This window comes from Schistocerca serialis, chromosome 4 (genome assembly GCF_023864345.2).
Source record: "Schistocerca serialis cubense isolate TAMUIC-IGC-003099 chromosome 4, iqSchSeri2.2, whole genome shotgun sequence".
In the NCBI taxonomy this organism is placed as follows: Eukaryota; Metazoa; Arthropoda; class Insecta; order Orthoptera; family Acrididae; genus Schistocerca; species Schistocerca serialis.
Window position 1 is genome coordinate 31,429,670 of NC_064641.1, and position 23,184 is coordinate 31,452,853.

Genomic DNA, 23,184 nt, shown 5'->3' on the forward strand with positions numbered 1-23,184 from the left:
AGAATTTGAAAGAGAGTATTCCAGTCAACATTGTCAAAAGCTTTCTCTAAGTCTACAGATGTTAGAAACGTAGGTTTGCCTTTCCTTAACATATTTTCTAAGATACGTCGTAGGGTCAGTATTGCCTCTCGTGTTCCAACATGTCTTATATTCAACATTTTGTTTATATAAGTTTATAATGAAACATTTTAGGACCAGTTTAAACATGCGAGGAGACGCTCAACATGCAGCAGGGAATGCTGATGGGTATATAAACCGCATGATAGAAAAGAAATATTGAACTTTAGAATTTTAGAATCCAAGGACACTTGAGTGAAAAACAAAGGGATACTGAAAAGTAGTAAATGTTGCTCGACACAGGATTTAAATAGTTATGACGTAAGCTCAAACCAGACAAGCGAGTTTTCTTGGGACGTCTAAACTTTGACTGAGGTAAGAATAGTACTGCTGCAGTAAATTAGGCTGAGATGGCGCAGGTCTAAGAATGAGCCATTCATGTTCTCTATGTGACTACGGTGTTGTTCTCAGTACTGAAATCCAGGTCAGGGTTTCCTGTCATTTTACTATACCACTTCAGGAAGATACTGGAAGTATTCCCTACGTAATACCCATTACGCCATGTCGACTCTCACTAATTTATATGAGTGCCACTTGCCAAGGTTTGAACACGTCCTTCCGCCTCTCGGGGATTTGCTCTATGTCTGTCAGGAGAGGAGTGATAATGAAATGTCATTTCCGTTACACCTCGGGCAGGGCTGTCTTCTTTCACGACAGTAAGTCGAGAAACTAAATGACCCAAGGAATCTATGAAATGTTTCGAGTCTTCAAGCAGCGTGAAGTGGTTACAACGCCACGAGGTCTCGACCAAGTACGCCTTGCCCATTGTCAATTGGAATGGCTGCTGATGGGCTGCTGGTACGCCCTCACATACTCCTACTGCCGCCCGTGACATTACTGGCGCCAGCGGCAGGGCCATATTCCGGCATACGTTGATTCCGCCCTCGATGCACCCTCTTCAACCTCGCAATCGCTGGATCTCACACCACGCTGACCTGTAGACCATTGTCTCTGTTAAGAGTGTTGTCAGTGATTTTTTATTTATTTATTTATTTTAATGGTTACTTTAATGACGCTGTCCCAGAATCCGTAAGTGCGAGCTATGACAGAGGTGTCGTCAAATTTGATCCGGTGGCCGTTCTCTAGAACATGCTCAGCTAAAGCAGATTTTTCGGGGCAACATAGGCGGTAAACCTCTCATGCTGCTCCCTGCCTTGTTCTACAGAGCACACTGTTTGTTCACCGTAAGACTGGCTGCATTAGCAGGGTAATTTGTGAATACAAGATTGCCAAATTTTTGAGGGAAGCCTGAAGATGGAATTATATTTTGTGTCTCCTCAACAGGCCCGACACGGAGCCAGAGAATGGTAAATGTGGTAAAAACGTATATCCTGCACCTGTTAGGTGATCTTATTGTGCTTCTTACTTGAGATAATTTATGTGGTGATGTTTGTAGCCGACCTTGGTAGCTGGCTCAGCTTATGGTGCACGTTACCGGCGGCAGACATCGTTCTAGCAGGATGTACCGTGTACAGTAGTCTTCTGTGCCGGGTGATGAAGGTTGCCGCGCGGGATTAGCCGAGCGGTCTTGGCGCTGCAGTCATGGACTGTGCGGCTGGTCCCGGCGGAGGTTCGAGTGTGTGTGTTTGTCCTTAGGATAATTTAGGTTAAGTAGTGTGTAAGCTTAGGGACTGATGACCTTAGCAGTTAAGTCCCATAAGACTTCACACACATTTGAACATTTTTTGATGATGGTTGATGGTGCGAAAGTACAGAAGGGTAGGCGTAGATTCTCTGTAGGTGCTGCGTCCAAGTCATCCACTTGGTTGGCGGTGGACAAGGACGTCCACGTTGGCGAAGAGCCGGACAGCGTCTTTTTCTACTTCATAGTGAAGTGGATGTGCTATTTAGATGTTCCAGCAGTTTATGCATGAAGAGGTTTGCGACTGCTGGAGCATCACACAAGCGTCTGACTAAACGGTGCGACCGTGTGACTTTCATAGGACTGGGATCTTACGTCCAAACAGTCTTTTTCTAAGCAGCGTCACAAAATCAAAACTGACCATCTCGAAATTGAAATAAGTAACAAAATAACCTTTCAACTTCGCAAGTCCTCACCGCTTGAAGAAAGTGTGATCATAAGCTACTGCCTCCGATGCCATTCAAAAGCTACTACTTCCGAGTCAAGGTCACGAAGTGTTTATGCCCTACCTAAGATACACAAGGACAGGACATCTTTCCACCTCATAGTGTCCACCAAAGGTTCACTGGCGAACAAACCAGAGAAGTACTTGAGCGGTCTCCTCCTTACCCATGTGGGTAACTGTGCACATAATGTGAAACATTCATCCAACGTTAATGAGGGTAATTAAACGTCTTCGCATTCGTGAGAGCGAAGTTATTATCGAACGCGGAGTCACAGTTCGCCCATATATGGGGACACCGCGGGCCACCAGTTACGTCACAGCCTGCATCTGTAACACACAGAGTAATCAAAAACTGCCTGGAAAGCTTGTAAGGGTGTTTCAGGGTACGTTGTACTGAGAAATAATTATTAAGAAAAAAAATTATATAAGTTACCCCGTTTCCGAGGTGATTAGCATTGAAAATAGCTGATCAGGCTGTTTCGTGGAAACTCAAGCGGAGTTGGTGTCACCAGACGTGTTCTTCGTTTGATTTCCTAAAATCGAAGAAGGGAGCGATACAAAAATTGGACGTATGACGGTAGTAACGATCGAACTCGAGCGAAAGACAGAGCAGTCTCTTGCGCTATCATGCACGCTGTGAGAACAACTGACACTAACGGTGTCTAGTGGGCCGCTTGAATTAGCGCACTCAACGGCCTGATTGGCTAACTTCAATGCTAATTAATTTGGAAACGACGCCACGTATCGCATATTTTTCTTAACAATTATGTCTCAGCACAAACTACACTGCAATACCCGTACAAGTTTTCTTGAGTATTTCTGACCACCCTGTATAAGGACGTACCAGCAGTCCATCAGAAGCAGTTCCGCTTGACAGTGGCCACAGAGTACATGGCCGAGATTTCGCAGTATTTTAACCACTTTACGCGACTGAAAATCCGAGAATATTTTATTCAATATTACTGCGAGGAACTCTGAAGTTCGGGGTTCGAAACTTGACTACTCCACTAGCGTTTTAGTCACTGCAGAGTGTGGCTGCAACAATGATGAGAGAGAGGTACAGGCAGGGCGATCGAATTGCTGGAACGGCAGTGCGTGGAAATACGGGGATGAGTCCTGGTATAACGCACACGAGTTTCCAATGGAGTTACGGGTACAGCAGGTCTGTGTCAAAGGCCTCGGCCCGGAGTGGTTGGAATGAAGGGGTCACAGTACTGCTCACCACTCGAGACACTACGTGAGAGGCGATATGCGTTTACAAGTACTTAACTTTTTACACAGCTGTAGTAAAACTTGAGAAACTAGAACATCGCTAAGGAATAGCGACATTATTACTTCTGGAGGACAATGACACTATAGTACTACAGCGTAGTATAGCAAGTTTTCTCCGCCACATAAGGTGCGTACGCTACCTTCCACAGTTTAGTGGAAATCTTCACTGATGCTCATAAATTAAGGATAATGCTGATGCATGGTGAAACAACTCTCTGGTGGGCGGTTTGCGAGTTTAAATGACCTCGGGGTATGACCATGCGGTGCATTTGACCTGCGGTCGTCGCACGGCGGTGCTGGCAGCAGTTCACGTACGCAGAGATGTGTTGGTGCATGTCGGAGTACTGTGCAGCGAGTAAGTGTGCAGACGTCTTCAGACTTGCTAATGGTGACTGTGTGTTGAAAATGGCTCAAATAACACATATTGATTACGTTATGAGGGAGTCTGGGAGGTAGGAGACGAGATACTGGCAGAAGTAAAGTGTGAGGACGGGGCGTGAGTCGTGCTTGGGTAGCTCAGTTGGTAGAGGTAGGGCGACTGGAGGCTGGTCAAACACAGCAGGTCGTAGTACGGGCCCTCTGTGTGCCCGAAAGTGTGATCTCAAGATTATTGCAACGATTCCAGCAGACGGGAAACGTGTCCAGGCGCTACAGTACGGGACGTCTACAGTGTAAAACAACACAAGAAGACCGATATCTGACCATCAGTGACCGCAGACGACCACGGAGTACTGCAGGTAGCCTTGCTCGGGATCTTACCGCAGCCACTGGAACAGTTGTCTCCAGACACACAGTCTACAGACGACTGAACAGACATGGTTTATTCGCCCGGAGACCTGCAAGGTGCATTCCACTGATCCCTCGTCAGAGGAGAGCCCAGCCTGGTGTCAAGAACACAGTACATGGTCACTGGAATAGTGGTCCCAGGTTATGTTCACGGAGGAGTCCAAGTATAGTGTGAGCAGTGATTCCCGCCGGGTTTTCATCTGGCTTGAACCAAGAACCAGATACCAACCCATTAATGTCGTTGAAAGGGAACTATATGGCGGTCGCCTTTCGATGGTGCGGGGTGGAATTATGATTGGTGCACGTACACTCCTGCATGTCTTTGACCGAGGAACTGTAACAGGTGAGGTGTATCGGGACGTCATTTTGCAACAGTCTGTCCGCCTTTTCAGGGGTGCAGTGGGTCCCACCTTCCTCCTGATGGATGACAACGCGCGGCCCCACCGAGCTGCCATCGTGGAGGAGTACCTCGAAACAGAAGATATCAGGTGAAACGAGTGGCCTACCTGTTCTCCAGACATAAACGCCATCGAGCACGTCTGGGATGTTCTCGGTCGACGTATCGCTGCACGTCTTTAAACCCCTACTACACTTCAGCAGCTCCGACAGGTGCTGGTGCAAGAATGGGAGGCTATACCCCAGCAGCTGCTCGACCACCTGATCCAGAGTACGCTAACCCGTTGTACGGTCTGTGTACGTGTGCATCGTGATCATACCCGATATTGATGTCGGGATACATGCGCAGGAAGCAGAGGCGTTTTGTAGCACTTGTGTTTCGGGACGGTTTTCTCAACTTATCACCAATACCGTGGACTTACAGATCTGTGTCGTGTGTGTTCCCTATGTGCCTATGCTATTAGCGCCAGTTTTGTGTAGTGCCACGTTGTGTGGCACCACATTTTGCAATTATTCTTAATTTATGAGCATGAGTGTAGATGCCGTTTGCGAGGTGCAAACGTGACGGAATAAAATTTCGAGAAGCGCTCAGTAAATAATACAGTACTTTTTTCTGAAAGCAGATTTGTTTAATTCAGAATTCCAATGCACCACATTATTCGCCACTCTTTCGGTCACAAAACCCTATTTTTCAACATAATCTCGGTTCAGTGCGACGGCGTTACCAGGAGGGCCTGAATGCCCGCATGTTGCCACCCTACTGGTTGACATCGCAGCCAATGTCCTGCTGCATCAGTAACCTCCTGATCATCCACATATTGCATCCTCCATTGGGCCAAACAGATGGAAGCTCTCTCTGGTCTTATGTTGGGCGGCAAGGAACCCAGCGTCCACACACCTCTGAGTTCTCCAACTGGTGCACGAGTCTATCAGCACTACCAACAGAGACGTCCAGTTGTGCAGCGAGGCTTTTGATTGTAATCCGGCGATCATCTCGAATGAGAGTGTCCACACGTTCCAACATTGCGGGAGTCACAGCTGTGAGCAGCCGGGCGGCATGCGGGAGATCCGGACAGGTTTGCGATGATAAGAAACGCCTAGTCTAACGACTCACCGTGATTTTGTTCACTGCCAGGCAGCCGTAGACATTCTACGAGCGCCTGTGAATACCTGTGTTACTCTGGTTTTCAAACAAAGGGAAACTCAGCGGCAGCTCTCTGCTTGGAACGCACCTCCGTTACAGACAAAACTTTGAAGGCTTTGTGCAGCTCTGCCATCTATCGTAACTTCATGAAACAACACGGGCGGAAGCGTGAATATTCAACGACGTCCCACAGCAAATTACGCTTTTTTAAAATCGAAAATGGCCGCGGAAAGGAATGATATGCCTCGGTATTGAGTCAAACAAAGCTGGGATGGCGTGTACAGGTACAGCTGCCCATGCAGCTTCAACACGATACCGCAGTTCATCAAGAGTAGTGACTGGCGTATTGTGACGAGCCAGTTGCTCGGCCACCATTGACCAGACGTTTTCAGTGGGTGAGAGATCTGGAGAATATGCTGGTCAGGGCAGCAGTCGAACGTTTTCTGTATCCAGAAAGGCCAGTACAGGACCTGAAACATGCGGTCGTGCATTATCCAGCTGAAATGTAGGGTTTCGGAGGGATCGAATGAAGGGTAGAGCCGCGGGTCGTAACAAAACTGAATGTAGCGTCCACTGTTTAAAGTGCCGTCAATGCGAACAAGTAGTGATGGAGACGTGTAACCAGTGGCACCTCATACCATCACGCTGGGTGATACACCAGTATGGAGACGACGAATACACGCTTCCAATGTGCGTTGACCGCGATGTCGGCAAACACGGATGCGACCCTCATGATGCTGTAAACAGAACATGGATTGATCCGAAAAAATGACGTTTTGCCATTCGTGCACCCAGGTTCGTCGTTGAGTACACCACCGCAGGCACTCCTGTCTGTGATGCAGCGTCAAGGGTAACCGCAGCCATGGTCTTCGAGCTGATAGTCCATGCTGCTGCAAACGTCGTCGAACTGTTCGTGCAGATTTTTGTTGTCTTGCAAACGTTCCCATCTGTTGACTCATGGATCGAGACGTGGTTGCACGATCCTTTACAGCCGTGCGTATAAGATGCCTGTCATCTCGTCTGCTAGTGATACGAGGCCGTTGGGATCTAGCACGGCGGTCCGTATTAACCTCCTGAACCCACCGATTCCATATGCTAACAGTCATTGGATCTCGATCAACGCGAGCAGCAATGTCGCGATACGATAAACCGCAATAGCGATAGGCTACAATCCGTCCTTTATCAAATTCGGAAACGTGATGGTACACATTTCTCCTCCTTACACGAGGCATCACAACGACGTTTCACCAGGCAACGCCGGTCAACTGCTGTTTGTGTATGAGAAATCGGTTGGAAACTTTCCTCATGTCAGCACGTTGTAGGTGTCGCCACTGGCGCCAACCTTGTGCGAATGCTCTGAAAAGCTAATCATTTCCATATCACAGTATCCTCTTCCTGTCGGTTAAATTTCTCGTCTGTAGCACGCGATCTTCGTGGTGTAGTAATTTTAATGGCCAGTAGTGTAGTATTGTCGCACAACAGTGCGCAGGCACTGCAAATCGTTTTGAATATGCATAACAGACTTTCGAAGATTTTCGAACAGCTACTTTATTTCTCTCTTTCACGGCGCTGTATCTACTGGAAAGAATGCGCGTTTAAAGTTATACAGCTGCAAATCTAGCATCTGAACCTCATCAGGAGTTTGACCAGTGGAGCATCCATCTCTAGTTCTATATACCGGCAACGTTGAAAAATTCCTGGTGAATCAGCAACCATTCACCGACTATACGAAGAAAGACCTTGATGCATTTATTGATAGTATGATAAATACTCTATGGGAGAGCCAATAACTCGCTCTCTAGCGCCACTAAGGCACCAATATGCTAAAAATTATAAGGTCATTTACTAGTGGCCACTTCATGCCTTTTACTCGATGCTACATATCTTCGCTCAAGAGATTTACAACAGAATTGTCGCACGTTATCAGCAGTATAGTTGGTTCAGCACTATCTCAAATACCGACATAAAACTTATGAAAACGTTGTCTCATAACTATCTGAAAACCAGAAAATTACACAAATACCCAAAAGCGGTGTCACATACAATAAAATTAATACAAAATAAGTATTGTATGGGGAAACACGATATTGACTGTGATATTGTATTAATTTTATTTTATGAGACATTTACAGCTATTTTCAAGATGCTTTAATAACATTGTGCTGATCAGAATTTATGCTTGAGACTGTCATACTGTGGTGACAGTCAAGATGTTCGAAATTTTCAGGACAATAGTTGAAGCTATATGGGAACGTCGCTAACAAACAATATTTAGAAGACGCAAGAGTGAGAAATCGGAACGGAAGGCAAAGAACTAAGTGCATGGATAGAAGAGCGTAAGAAAGGGATACTGACTTTCGCCGAAAACTGTTCAGTCTATACATAGGACAAGCAATGAGGAAATAAAAGAAAGGATCAGCAGTCGGATGAAATTTCGGTGTGAATAGATATCCTCAGTGAAAACAAAGAAGAACTGCAGGACGAAATGAGCAATGAGAACACACGGTATAGATTGAGAGTAATCTGGAGAAAGCTGAAAGTAATGAGGAGTAGCAGGAGTAACATTAAAGTTGGGGAAATAATAGCAGGTGATGCGAAGGAATTCTGCTACCACGGAAGCAAAATAACGCACAACGCACGAAGAAAGAAGGATATAAAAAGCAGACAAGCACAGGAATAGATGGAATTCTTTGTCAATATAAGTCTTCACGTATCAAACATCGGTGTGAAAGAACGTCCAGGGTATAGCACTGTCTTCGAAGAGAATCATGGACTTCATGAAAAGAGGAAAAGAAGAGAATTGAAGCGTTTGAGATGTGGTGCTACAGAAAAAAGTTGAAACTTAGGTGGACTGATAACACAAAAAATGAGGAGGTTCTCAGTAGAATCAACAAGGGGAGGAACGTGTGGAAAACATTGACAAGAAGAAGGGACAGGATTATAGGGCATCTGTTAAGAGATCAGGGAATAATTTCCATGATACTTCAGGGAGATGTAGAGCGCAAAAATTCTAGGGGTAGGTAGCAATTGGAATAATTTGTTTTGAGTGATCAGTTTTCTGAGTGCTTCACCATGAATTCCTCTCCTGTGCCAACACATCTAAGAGTATCATTAGCGCCCTACGTCGTCAATTACTTGTGGGTTGTATTCAAAGTCTGTCTTCCGGTACACATTTTGTCCTGTAAGCTCCCTCTAGTTCCATGGAACGTCCTCTGTGCTGTCCTAAACAATGTCCTGTCATGCAGCTCTTTTGTTGTCGGTGTTTACCGCACGTCCCTCACCTCACTGATCCTGCAGAGAACCTCCTCACTTCTTGTCTTATCAGTCCACCTGATGTTCAGCATTCTTCTATAACACCGCATCTCAAACGCTTCGATTCTCCTCTTTTACTGGTTTTTCACAGAACATGATTCACTCCCATACGGTGCGTTGCTCCAAACGTATATTCTCAAAAATTTCTTCCTTAAATTAAAGCCTACATTAAATATTAGTAGACTTCGTTTGTTCTGGAATGTCGCCGGCCGCTGTGACCGAGCGGTTCTAGGTGCTTAAGTCCGGAATCGCGCGACTGCTACTGTCGCAGGTTCGAATCCTGCCTTGGGCATGGATGTGTGTGATGTCTTTAGGTTAGTTAGGTTTAAGTAGTTCTAGGGGACTGATGACCTCAGATGTTAAGTCAGACACTGCTCAGAGCCATTAGAACCATTTGAACGTGGAATGTCCTGTTTTGCCAAGTCAGTCTGTTTTTATGTGGTCGTTACTTCGACCGTCATGTATTTTGCTTCCAAAGTAGAAGAATTTCTTAATTTGGTCTATATCGTGGTCTCCATTTACAATGCTATATTTATCGCTAGTATCACTTGTGTTAGACCTGATTGCATTCGTCTTTCTTCGGTTTACTCTCAATCCTTGTTTTCTGGTCATTAGACGATTCTACCCAAAAGATCCTGTAGTTTTTCTCACCTTCAACGAGCGTAACAATGCGATCAGCGAATCTTACCGTAGATATCCTTTCGTAATGGATTTTTATCCGACTGTTGAAACTTTCTTATTTGCATTTGAAGGGCTCATTTCAATAGTGGTACAAGTCCATTTTTGTTCATTCTGAGATACAGAGTTCTAAAGTTAAATGAGCTCTGAAAAATCTGCAATTGAAATACCAGATATACTCACGTATATATAGTTGAAAATTTTTGGTATCTCAACTGCAGATTTTTAAGCTCACATTTAACTTCAGGACTCTGTATCTCAGCATGAACAAAAATGGACTTGTACCACGATTGAAATAAGCACTTCATTTCTTCTTCAGTGTACGGACTGAACAGCAAGAGGAACGGCTACATCCCCCATTTACATCCTTTTGAATCCGAATACATCAGTTCTGGTCATCAGTTCTTATTGTACCGCTCGGTTCCTGTACACATTGCACATTATCGGTATTTCACTTTAGCTTACTTCTATTCTTCTAACAATTTCGAACATATTGCACCGTTTTAGATTGTCCAACGCTTTTTCTAGGTCGACAAATCCTTTGATCGTTTCTCTTTTTTCTGAGGTCTTTCTACAACAGAATTTTCTCTCTGGTGTCAATATCTTGCCGAAGCGCAACTGATCGTCTAACAGTTCCTCAATTTTCGTTTCCATTCTTTTGTATATTACTCCTCTCAACAGCTTCGATATGGGAGTTGTTTAGCTGATTGTGCGATAGTTTTCGCAGTTATCTCTCCTCGCTATCCTCGAGACTGCAATATATGCGACAAACTGTTGAGGACGTTGGGTGCAACTGCTGCTTTAGAATGGAGGGTTGCCACTTGACACAGGACAAGAATTCGTTGCGGGCTGCATACAACCGGTTGACGGCGACTAAAAAAATGTTTTTCAATAACTGAAATCGTTAGTAATAAAGTAAATATTCATACGTGAATCTTATTAAATATTTAACAGATTTTGACATACGCTAAGTAAAGACTCTTTCACCGAGCGACGTGGCGCAGTGTCGAGCACCATGCTCTCGCATTCGGGAGGAAAACGGTTGAAACACGCGTCCGGCAATCCCTTCCTTAATCGCTTCCGGGATGATTCCTTTGAAAGAGCACGGTCGACTTCCTTCCACATCCTTCCCCATTCGATAGGACCGATGAGCTCACTCTTTGTTCCCCTTCCACAAATCAACCCCCCCCCCCCAAAAAAAAAAAAAAAAAATACACTACTGGCCATTACAATTGCTACACCAAGAAGAAATGCAGATGATAAACGGGTATTCATTGGACAAATATATTGTAGTGGAAACGGGTATTCATTGGGCAAATATATTGTAGTGGAACTGACATGTGATTACGTTTTCACGCAATTTGGGTCCATAGATCCTCAGAAATCAGTACCCAGAACAACCACCTCTGGCCGTAATAACGGTCTTCATACGCCTGGGCGTTGAGTCAAACAGAGCTTGGATGTGGTGTGCAGGTGCAGCTGCCCATGCAGCTTCAACACGATACCACAGTTCCTCAAGAGTAGTGACTGGCGTTTTGTGACGAGCCAATTGCTCGGCCACTATTGACCAGACGTTTTCAATTGGTGAGAGATCTGGAGAATGTGCTGGTCAGGGCAGCAGTCGAACATTTTCTGTATCCAGAAAGGCCCGTACAGAACCTGCAACATGCGGTCGTGCATTATCCTCCTGAATTGTAGGGTTTCGCAGGGATCGAATGAAGGGTAGAGCCACGGGTCGTACAACATCTGAAATGTAACGTCAACTGTTCAAAGTGCCGTCAATGCGAACAAGAGGTGACCGAGACGTGTAACCAATGGCACCGCATACCATCACACCGGGTGATACGCCAGTATGGCGATGACGAATACACGTTTCAAATGTGCGTTCACCGCGATGTCGCCAAACACGGATGCGACCACCGTGATGCTGTAAACAGAACCTGGATTCATCCGAAAAAATGACGTTTTGCCAAACGTGCACCCAGCTTCGTCGTTGGGTACACCATCGCAGGCGCTCCTGTCTGTGATGCAGTGTCAAGGGTAACCGCAGCCACGGTCTCCGAGCTGATAGTCCGTGCTGTTGCAAACGTCGTCGAACTGTTCGTGCAGATGGTCGTTGTCTTGAAACGTCCCCATCTGTTGACTCGGATCGAGACGTGGCTGCACCATCCGTTACAGCCACTCGGATAAGATGCCTGTCATCTCGTCTGCTAGTGATACGAGGCCGTTGGGATCCAGCACTGCGTCCCGTATTACCCTCCTGAACCCACCGATTCCGTATTCTGCTAACAGTCATTGGATCTCGACCAACGGGAGCAGCAATGTCGCGAGACGATAAAAACCGCAATCGTGATAGGCTAGAATCCGACGTTTATCAAAGTCGGAAACGTGATGGTGTTCTTTTCTCCTCCTTACACGAGGCATCACAACAACGTTTCACCAGGCAACGCCGGTCAATTGCTGTTTGTGTATGAGAAATCGGTTGGAAACTTTCCTCATGTCAGCACGTTGTAGGTGTCAGCACCACCGCCAACCATGTGTGAATGCTCTGAAAAGCTAATCATTTGCATATCACAGCATCTTCTTCCTGTCGGTTAAATTTCGCGTCTGTAGAACGTCATCTTCGTGGTGTAGCAATTTTAATGGCCATTAGTGCAGAAAAAAGAATAACTCTTTCGATGTGCCACAGGGAGGATACTGTCCTTGGGTGACGTCGATCTTGCTCTGAATAAAATGCTTTTAGACAAATGATTAATGTCATTCCTGGTTTTATGTACCCACGACACCGAAGAGCACCTTGCGCAGACACGTGTGACCCGGCCCATCCTTCTACTGCATCTTTGAGCGTGTCTTGGCTGCTGCACAGGACCGAGGTCAAGACCGCTCGCTGGCGCGACAGGGCCGCGGTGTCGGGGAGTGCGGCCCGGTCGTTAGGAGTGGCGGGACGTGGCTGTATTAGGGTCAAGGCGGGCTGGGTCGCGTGGTCACCATCCGTCAGGCGGGCAGCGGCGGCCGGCGTCGAGTGGCGCCGCCGTGGATGCAGCGGGCCCGAGCCCTAGCAGCCACCGCCCTAGCACGCACTGGCTCACCGACTCCCGTCTGCTGACATGAAATGGCTGGGTCTATACCCATGGTGTATTTGAAGAACCAGCGTCTGTGAAAACGCTCTGTCTTACGAGGTGTTCCTTGATGGTGCGGATTCACGGTTATATATGGTATTGGCTAGGGGTCGGTTTTCCCCTGGGTAGATGATGTTAGTGGAGGCGGCGGCGATGTTGATGTAAAGGCCGGTTCCCACTAGAGCGCGGCAGCGCGTCGTGCGGCAACGGCAGCGGCAAGCGTTTTCCGCTTTGACGCGGCGGCTCGCGGAATTGGCGTTCCCATCTGGAAGCGGCAGACGCTAGCGGTAGCCAATGACGGACAGCTACTGAGGTACGGGTCGGGACCCACTGAAACTCCCGGTGCGTTTGAAAAACTATATCTTACACCTACATGGAGGAAAGACGAAGTTGGGTGAAGACATACCAATTTTTCACTTTCTGTACAATGTACTCTCTCACATATTCTTTTATGCATATTTTCTCATTTCACCATAAACAGATTTCATGACTACCGTTCATCACTGTTCACTATCTAGCACATTGCTTAAGAATCATGAAAGAATAATACATATTTGGAACAAGTTTTCGAAACCAGATTTTAAATTATAGGACATTTCCCGGTGCAGACGCAAACCTACAATACTTTATTAGTTACGAGCTGCAGTTTACAACTAAAGAGACAGTAAACGGTAGCAAATTAAGGAAACGGAACTTGAATAAGTCAAGACCCACAGTTTTTCGATAATCTTAAAGTTAGCGTAATGCAACGACTTACTGAAACAGAGGAAGGAATCCGCTAGAATACGAATGGATATCTTTGAGAGAAGAAGTGGTGAATGCAGCAGAGTATGAGAACGGGAAGAAGGTACAGTAGAAATCGTTAGATAAAATGTGAAATATTAAATCTGACAAGAGGGAAAAATATAAAAATGCAGCAAATAAAGTAGGCCATTGGAAATAGAAGTGTCTAAACATGACGTTGACAGAAAGTCCAAAATTGCAACGTGATTTTGCACTTGGAAAACATAAGGGAATGAAAATGAGAAAGAACAAAGAAAACTTTGCTCAAAGGAGAAGCAACTGTCAAGAACTCATTTGGCAAGCCAGAACTAAGCAAATAAGAGAAGGCTAGATAGTGGAAGGAATATGTAGACAGGAGAGGGGGAGGGGTTGTACAAACTAACATAAGTGCAATGTTAGATTCCTGTGAGATGTCTGAACACGCAAGGCAATACTGATCCTACCACTTAACTAAGTAGACACACTGAAGAACAGCGAAACTGTGTTTATAACATTTGCATGTTTAGAGAAAGGTTTTGATAATCTTAATTAAAACATTCTTTGAAGCTCTGGAGATGTCATCGATAAAACACAGGGACACAAGATTATCTACAACTTGTACAGAAACCAAACTGCATTTCTAAGACTTCAATGACTTGAAAGGGGCATTTCTAAGACTTCAATGACTTGAAAGGGAAGCAGTAATTGAGAAGGCAGAAGTAGAGAGGATATAAAATGAAGACTGTCAATAGCAAGAAAAGCGTTCTGAAAAAGAAAATTTGTTCACATGGAATACAAATTGTAATGATTGGGTACTATTTTACGAAGGTATTTGTGTGGAGTGCAGCCTTGTAAGTGAAACGTGGGCGATGAATAGTTCTGTCGAGAAGTCAATGGACGCTTTCAAAACGTGGTGATCAATAAGAATGCTGAAGATTAGATATGAGGATCGTGTAACTAAAGAAGAGGTACGGAATTAAATAGAGTAGGAAGAGGAAATTACGGCACAACTTTGACTACAAGAGGGGTAAGTTGACAGGACATATTATAAGGCGTCAAAGAGTGAGGACAAAGGGGTTGGTGGTAGTATTCTGATAATAATCATTTGTTCAAATGCTATTCTACTATTTTATCTGTTAATGTAAGCAGTGAATTTAGTCTTCCATGCACTCCTCCACAAAACATTTAAACCAAAACTGAAATCAGCTGAACACCAAACCTTTCAACCACTGTCTGACAACTACTGCATTCACTTTCAACTTTCTATAACTATCACTGGCTAGCCCCACACATATACAGATATAAGGAGAACAGAAATAAACAAACAATTTCAGCATATAATTCTTTAGGTTGGCAACATGTACATAAACAAACCAAACAGGAAGGGGCATGAGGTGAACACACTGTAGTTACGACTTCAAATCAGTGTTTTCGGGAAAATGTCTACAGCTAGCGACAGAAGAAAAAAGAGCGAAAATGAAAATGTGCTTATGTTCCATAATCTAAGTTTTAGTTCAACCTCCAGCATGTGACCAGGTGAGGGGAAACGTATATGTCCGCCAAAAACTCGATTCACTGTAAGTAATCAGTTATGCATTTAAAACAAAACTGAATCATTCTAGATTCCACCGAAAATGCCTTAAAGTAAAAGGCGAAACGTGTCTTGAACCAATAAAGTACACTCGATAAAGAAAAAAAAACGTTTGTTACTTACCAAAGGAAATAATCAATAGCTGTAGATACTTAGCAAATTACATCTTATGACATACCAGCAAATTAGTTTCTGTTTAACTTCTCATTCCACACGCTATTGCCGGCCGAAGTGGCCGTGCGGTTAAAGGCGCTGCAGTCTGGAACCGCAAGACCGCTACGGTCGCAGGTTCGAATCCTGCCTCGGGCATGGATGTTTGTGATGTCCTTAGGTTAGTTAGGTTTAACTAGTTCTAAGTTCTAGGGGACTAATGACCTCAGCAGTTGAGTCCCATAGTGCTCAGAGCCATTTGAGCCACACGCTATTAAATGCTGTTTTAAAAAAATCATCTATCCCTTCTGAAAAACTGTAGTTTCTTTCATATCTCGGTAGATAAACAGATTTTGGATATCTATCATGCGACGAAATACATGACTTTTTACAAGTTATCGTTTGCAAAAAAACGCTTTTAGATTTCTTGCACCGTTTACGAAATTTGCGGTTGATACAACCACATGGTTTACGACGAGCAGGACGAAGTACCGGTCGCGTCGCGAGCGACCCGCGTGCGGTCACGGCACAGCCCGTCCGCCGACGTGTCATTCAAATAATGTATTACCTAAAATGAACTGTACGCAAAGTCCAAGCAATGCGTTTTTACCTCTGCACACTCATTAAAATTTCGTGTAAAGGTTTACGTAAATGCGATACAGCAAGTAACCACGACGAATATCGAAAAGAAATTCGGCCCTTTATCGATAGAATATATCAGGCTGTACCATGCCCAAGAATCAAATTTTTCTCCCGAATAGTTTCCTTGGAATCGGATGATAAGTATTTCATAGCTGCCGCCGCGTCCGCGCCAGCGGTTCGGCGAAAGTTCTTGTGGCCCGGGGTTGCGTACCTGACATCACGCTCAGCGCGTTCTGTGATTGGCGGCGCGCACCTGGAGCGCGGCACGCGGCAGCGGAAGCGGTTCGACATGGTCAAACCGCGACGCAGAGCCCGCCGCGCCGTGCCGCTGACGCCGTTTTCATGGCAACCACGCCAGCCCAAGTGGGAACCGGCCTTAAGTGTATGTTTGCGCATGAATTTATATGACTAACGCCTGAATTGGCGTTGGATGGTAGTGATTGGTGCTCTCTGGTCAGGGTTTTCATCCCTTCCCAGAGAGTTGATGAGATGGTGTGGTGATGCGTTGGATGATTCGTAGAATTTTAATGATTTTTGTTTTATGAGTTGATAGAATGAGGGCTGTCCTAACATTGCTCTGCTCTCCTAATTGCTCGAGAACCACGGAGCGTCCGCAACGATTCGGAAGGCTTTGTTTTGGATGATTTCCAGCTGTTTGGGGTTGGTGTCTGCTTCCATACTCCACGCTTCTGAACCGTAGAGCATGGCTGGCAGGATGATCGTTTTCCAAATTTTGAGTTTGGCGGGTACTGTGAGTCCCCTGCCTTTAAGGAGTGGATATAACTGAAAGAGCCGGGCGGTGCCCTTGTTTCTGGCCTCTCTGATGTGATGGGTAAATGTCAGATTCTTATCCAGTTCTGCTCTACACAGTGTGGCCTTCATATAGCCAGCGTCCTCTTCCCCCCGCCGCCAAACACTCTGGTATGGGGAGATAGTCACGTAATGTGGACGCCCCAGACAAACTTCACGAGAAAGCGAATCGTACACACTACCGTAGCGGGAACTTCCATACTTGCCCATGTAAATAGCTACAGAAGTCTACATTGTCATGCACTGTGGAAAATAATCACAGGAAATGCCTACGTGGTTAGCCATGATTCCTTGTTCCTGGTGACATTAAATTCGCTGTCGATAACAAGGAGAGCGAAGTGACAGTGCTGAAGGAAATCGTGACGTCACTTGCAAGCAGTAGGTTGAAGTAGAGTAAGTAACTTAAGTGAAAATTATATAGGGAGCGATATTATGCTGAAGGATGTGGGACTCCACACTGAAGCGCCAAAAAAATTGGTACAGGCATGCGTATTCGAATACAGAGATATGTAAAGAGGCAGAATACGGCGCTGCGGTCGGCGACGCCTATAGAAGACAAGTGTCTGGCGCTGTTGTTCCGTTATTGCTGCTACAATGGCACGTTACCAAGATATAATGAGTTTGAACTTGGTGTCAGTTGGCGCACGAGCGATGGGACACAGTATCTCCGAGGTAGCGATGGAGATATTCCCGTACGACTATTTCACGAGAGTAGTGAATATCAGAAATCCGGTGAAACAACAAATCTCCTAAATCGCTGCGGCGGGAAAAAGACCCAGCAAGAACGCAACCAATGACGACCGAAGAGAATCGTTCAACGTGTCAGAAGTGCAACCCTTCCGCAAATTGCTGCATACTTCAATGCTGGGCCATCAACAAATGTCGAAACTTCCTGGCAGATTAAAACTGTGTGCCGGACCGAGACTCGAAATCGGGACCTGCGGCAGAAGTAAAGCTGTGAGGACGGGGCGTGAGTCGTCCTTGGGTAGCTCAGTTGGTAGAGCACTTGCCCGCAAAAGGCAGAGGTCCCGAGTTCGAGTCTCGGCCCGGCACACAGTTTTAATCTGCCAGGAAGTTTCATATGAGCGCACACTCCGCTGCAGAGTGAAAAATCTCATTCTGGAAACAAATGTCGGCTTGCGAACCATTCAACGAAACATCATAGATATGGGCTTTCGGAGCCGAAGGTTAACTCGTGTACCCTTGATGACTGAACGACATAAAGCGTTACGCCTCGCCTGGACCCATTAACAACGACATTGCACTGTTGATGATTGAAATCATGCTGCCTAGTCGGACGAATCTTGTTTCAAATTGTATCTAGGTTAAAAAATGGTTCAAATGGCTCTGTGCACTACGGAACTTAACATCTGCGGTAATCAGTCCCCTAGAACTTAGAACAACTTAAACCTAACTAACCTAAGGGCATCACACACATCCATGCCAGAGGCAGGATTCGAACCTGTTCAATGGCGTCCGCATTGTTACTTTGAACGAGGAAGGGCTCTCAACAAGGGAAGTGTCCAGGTGGCTCGGAGTGAACCAAAGCGATGTTGTTAGGGCGAGGAGGAGATACAGGGCTACGACAGCAGTGGATGACACGTACCTACGGATTATGGCTCGGAGGAACTCTGAGAGCAACGCCACTATGTTGAATAACGCTGTTCGTGCAGCCACAGGACGTCGTGTTTCGACTCACACTGTGCGCAAGAGGCTGCATAGATGCAACTTCACTCCCGACGTCCATGGCGAGGCCCATTTTCCAACCACGACAGCGCGATACAGATGGGTCCAACAGCATGGTGAATGCACCGCTCAGGATTGGCATCTCTTCACCGATGAATGTCACATACCACTTCAACCTGGCAATCGTCGGAGACATGTCTGGAGGCAACCCGGTCAGGCTGAACGCCGTAGACACACTGTCCAGCGAGCGTAGCAAGGTGGAGGCTCCCTGCTGTTTTGGGGTGGCATTTGTGGAGCCGACGTACGCCACTGGCGGTCACGAAAGGCGCCGTAACGGCTGTACGATACGTGAATGCCATCCTCCGTCCGATAGTGCAACCATATCGGCAGCATACTGGCGAGGTATTCGTCTTCAAGGACGACTATTCGTGCCCCTATCGTGCACATCTTGTGAATCCTTCAGGATAACGACATCGCTCGACTAGAGTGGCCAGCATGTTCTCCAGATATTGACCCTATCGAACACCTGGGATGGATTGAAAAGGGCTGTTTGTGGACGACGTGACCCACCAAACAACTCTGAGAGATCTACGCCGAATCGCCGTTGAGGAGTGGTACAATCTGGACCAACAGTGCCTTGTTGAACTTGCGGATAGTATTCCACGACGAATATAAGCATATATCAATGCAAGAGGACGTGGTATTGTGTATTAGAGATACCGATGTACAGCAGTCTGGACCACCACCTCTGAAGGTCTTGCTGTATGGTGGTACAACATGCAATGTGTGGTTTTCATTAGTAATAAAGAGAACGGAAACGATGTTTATGTTGATCTCTATTTCTATACAGGTTCCGGAACTCTCGGAACTGAGGTGATTCAGAACATTTGATGTGTGTATTAGGAAGACATACGGACTGTACTTTGACTGTGAAACCAGGGGCCAGGGCAGCCCTGGGCTCCTCGTGTATGTTGTATATCTTGAGTCTTCATTCCTGTTTGAATCGTAAAAGAACTTCCATGGGCTTTCAAATACCCATGATCTGGCAGAGCTATCAAATCATGTGAATTATTGTTACTTGTGTATGAAAACTCTATTAAGAACGAAATGTCTTCCTTGACATATCCTAACATACCGTCGCCCACGCGAACAGTGCCTCAAATAGACGTACATCCTGTCCCTGTCCCATATGTCTGTGATAGTGAAGGGCGCATTGGTGAAACTAATGCTGCGCCATCATCTTCCAAACAGGGTTCTTCGAAAGAGTCTGAGTTTGTTTGTAACAATGAGTATACAAAGATTCACAAAATAAGACAGTGTGAAAGTGACCTATTGAGAAATATGGAATTGCCGAATGGTAAAGGTGGGCTGTTGGCGGCAAGACTACACCAGTGGAATTGCCTTGATAAGAAGGTAAATGTGACTGCGTTCCTTTACCGTCATATGCCGTTCCATCCATTTTTATAAGGTGAAAAGAACTTGGTATTTTGTAGTGATGGACAGGAACTGATGGTAGCTACGGGCATTGACTAAAAAAGTCATCAGTTGAGGTTCTTCATCGACTCCTCCAAAGTAGATCTCAAGTGTGTGCTAATGCATAATCGATTATGACCGAGTGTGCACCTTACAGAAAAGAAACGTATGATAACACAAATCAGTTCGACTGAATTATGACGAGTTTAAATGTCAAATTCCCGGGGACTGAAAGTCAGACACATTACGGCTACACCAAATTTTGTTGCTTCCTGTGCCTCTCGGACAGCCGCTCCAAAGCAATTCCTTATAAAAACAAAGATTGGCGTAAGCTTAAGTCACTTGAACCAGAATGTCAAAATCTTATGCACGAAGCACATTCTTATCCAAGAACGTAATTCTCACTGCTCTTTATATAAAATTGAGCCTTATAACGCAAAACCTGGGTTGTGCAGTAACAATTATAAAATTTGTGAAACGAGGCAAAAAACAATGTTTCTTTAGTTAAGTTAATGTATTTCTTTACTTCTGACCGGGAAATCAAATACCAGTTTTCGTAAATCTAGTTTCAAAACTGCCTTAATAGCGATATTAAAAAAACCATCCTCTATTTCACCCCCTTAGGATTGAAATTTTGAAAAATCCCTTCTGAAACGACGCCTACAGCATAAGATATCACAGTCAATCAGTGAGTCAGTCACGACATGGCGTTTTACATATAGAGATGGAACCAGCACATATCTCATTCATTCTTCACAGTTTTGGCACGTCACAGTACAACAAGGAACGAAGCTGAAAGTAGGTGCAGAAGCTTCACTTGTAGTATATAATGTAGCTGCTATGATAACCTCTTGGACTTTTCTTCCTTATTTACAGCGGATGATTTGCTAACAATCCAGCTATACGTTCCTATTATTCAGTGCATGTCATTAATACAATGCTTAGTCTGAAACTGGAAATATATTCCATTCAAAATACTGTAATGAATCCTCAAAATTTGTAACTGAGCATATACATCGCACGAAAGTGGAAACTTGCACTACACACGGTGGAGGCAGAGGGAAATACTGAAGATAAAAAAATGGTTCAAATGGCTCTGAGCACTATGGGAATTAACTTCTGAGGTCATCAGTCCCCTAGAACTTAGAACTAGTTAAACCTAACTAACTTAAGGACATCACACACATCCATGCCCGAGGCAGGATTCGAACCTGCGACCGTAGCGGTCGCGCGGCTCCAGACTGCAGCGCCTAGAACTGCTCGGCAACTCCGGCCGGCCTACTGAAGATACTAGGATCTAAAAATGAATTGACAATGTTATAAAATGTGATCAAATCAAATAATTTATATAACCACGAAGGCCATCACTTACTTTGACATATTAAAAGAATAGTGGATCAGAATATGAGAAGACGACGATGAAGAGGAAGTTGATACATTCCGAGGTGGAATAGACACGTAACAGACAAGTACTACCCGATTAAATAATATTGTATAACTATACACTCAATGCATTTAACTTAACTGTTTACGGTAATAGAGGGTCAAAACAGTTGAGGAGATGTATAGTTGCCATGAAATAAACGTTCCTTTTTCCGGTAACATCTCAAAGCATTTGTTACACTTTACAAACACAACGTATCATCAAGAAGTGCGTCAGTATGTACACTGCCTGAAAAAAAAGAAAAAAAAAGTAGGTGAAGCACCCAGAAGACGTGGTCGGATGTCAGTGTAATAACGTTCACGTACATACATTGCTGGCCACCGTAAATGCAACACCCTGAAGGAAGCATCCGAATCAAGTGAAATTTACACCATGAGTTTGCAGCGATGAGATATGCAACTGATTAGAATTTCAGCGCAGACGCACATCACGCGCGCCTTTGGCGCCACCTCATAGCGCCATTTAAGGCTTGGCGATTTCGACGAGTGTACGTTCGGCACGTGTGTTTACCTTGTGGTTGTTTCACAAGACGATCAGTTATGCCTCGTAGACAACAGCGAACATCGTTTGATCAAGGATCCGAGTTCGACAGAGGAAGGATAGTGGCTTACCGAGATTGTGGATTATCATACAGAGAAATCGCTAGTCGTGTTGGACGAAACCAAACAACTGTAATGCGGATATGTAACCGTCGGATGCAGGAGGGTACGACGGACCGACGTGGTCGATCGCATTCACCTCGGTGCACCACTGCACGTGCTGATAGGTAAATTGTGCGCATGGTAGTGACGGATCGCTCAGTGACATCCCGAACCATAGCACAGCACATTGCGTCTGTAACGCATCATCCAGTGTCTGCGCGTACCATTCGACGCCGTTTACAGCAGAGTGGTCTGTCCGCAAGACGTCCATTGCTTCGTCAACCATTGACGCAGAACCACAGACGTCTCCGTCGCCAATGGTGTGATGACAGACGGATGTGGACGGTAGAATGGAATGACGTTGTCTTTACTGACGAGGCACGCTTCTGTCTGCAGCACCACGATGGTCGGATTCGAGTGTGGAGACACCGTGGAGAGAGGACGCTGGACAGCTGCATTATGCACCGCCACACTGGTCTTGCACCGGGTATTATGGTATGGGGCGGTATTGGATATTACTCTCGCACGCCTCTAGTACGCATTGCCGGTACTTAAATAGCCGGCGCTACATATCCGAGGTGCTGGAGCCAGTTGTCCTTCCTTACCTTCAGGGCTCGGCCACAGCCATATTTCAACAGGATAATGCGCGACCACACGTGGGACGCATTGTCCAAAGGTTCTTCGTCAATAACCAGATTGAATTGCTTCCCTGGCCGGCTCGCTCTCCGGATCTTTCGCCGATAGAAAACATGTGGTCCACGGTTGCTCAACGAGTGACCCAGATTACATCCCCAGCTGCCACACCAGATGATCTTTGGCAACGTGTGGAAGCTGCTTGGGCTGCTGTACCCCAGGAAGGCATCCAACGTCTCTTTGACTCAATGCCGAGACGTGTGGCAGCGGTGATCTCCAGCAATGGAGGCTACTCTGGCTACTGATTCTGGCAGGAACCACATGTCACAGACGTCTGTAAACGTAATCATTTGATACTTGGTCAACATGTTATCTACAAAATAAATTTTGTTGTGCTACCTGTTGTCTTTCATGGTGTTGCATTTACGGTGGCCAGCAGTG

General features: G+C 45.6%; 1 protein-coding gene and 1 non-coding gene across 2 annotated transcripts in view; one reads left to right on the plus strand and one right to left on the minus strand.

The window, feature by feature from the left end:
• LOC126474196 (uncharacterized) overlaps positions 1–23,184 on the minus strand; it is a 276,233-nt gene that overhangs the window by 78,819 nt on the left and 174,230 nt on the right. The gene's annotated exons all lie outside the window — the stretch shown is intronic.
• On the plus strand, positions 17,844–17,920 carry Trnal-caa (transfer RNA leucine (anticodon CAA)). The gene has a single exon. It is a non-coding gene; the product is annotated as a tRNA-Leu (tRNA).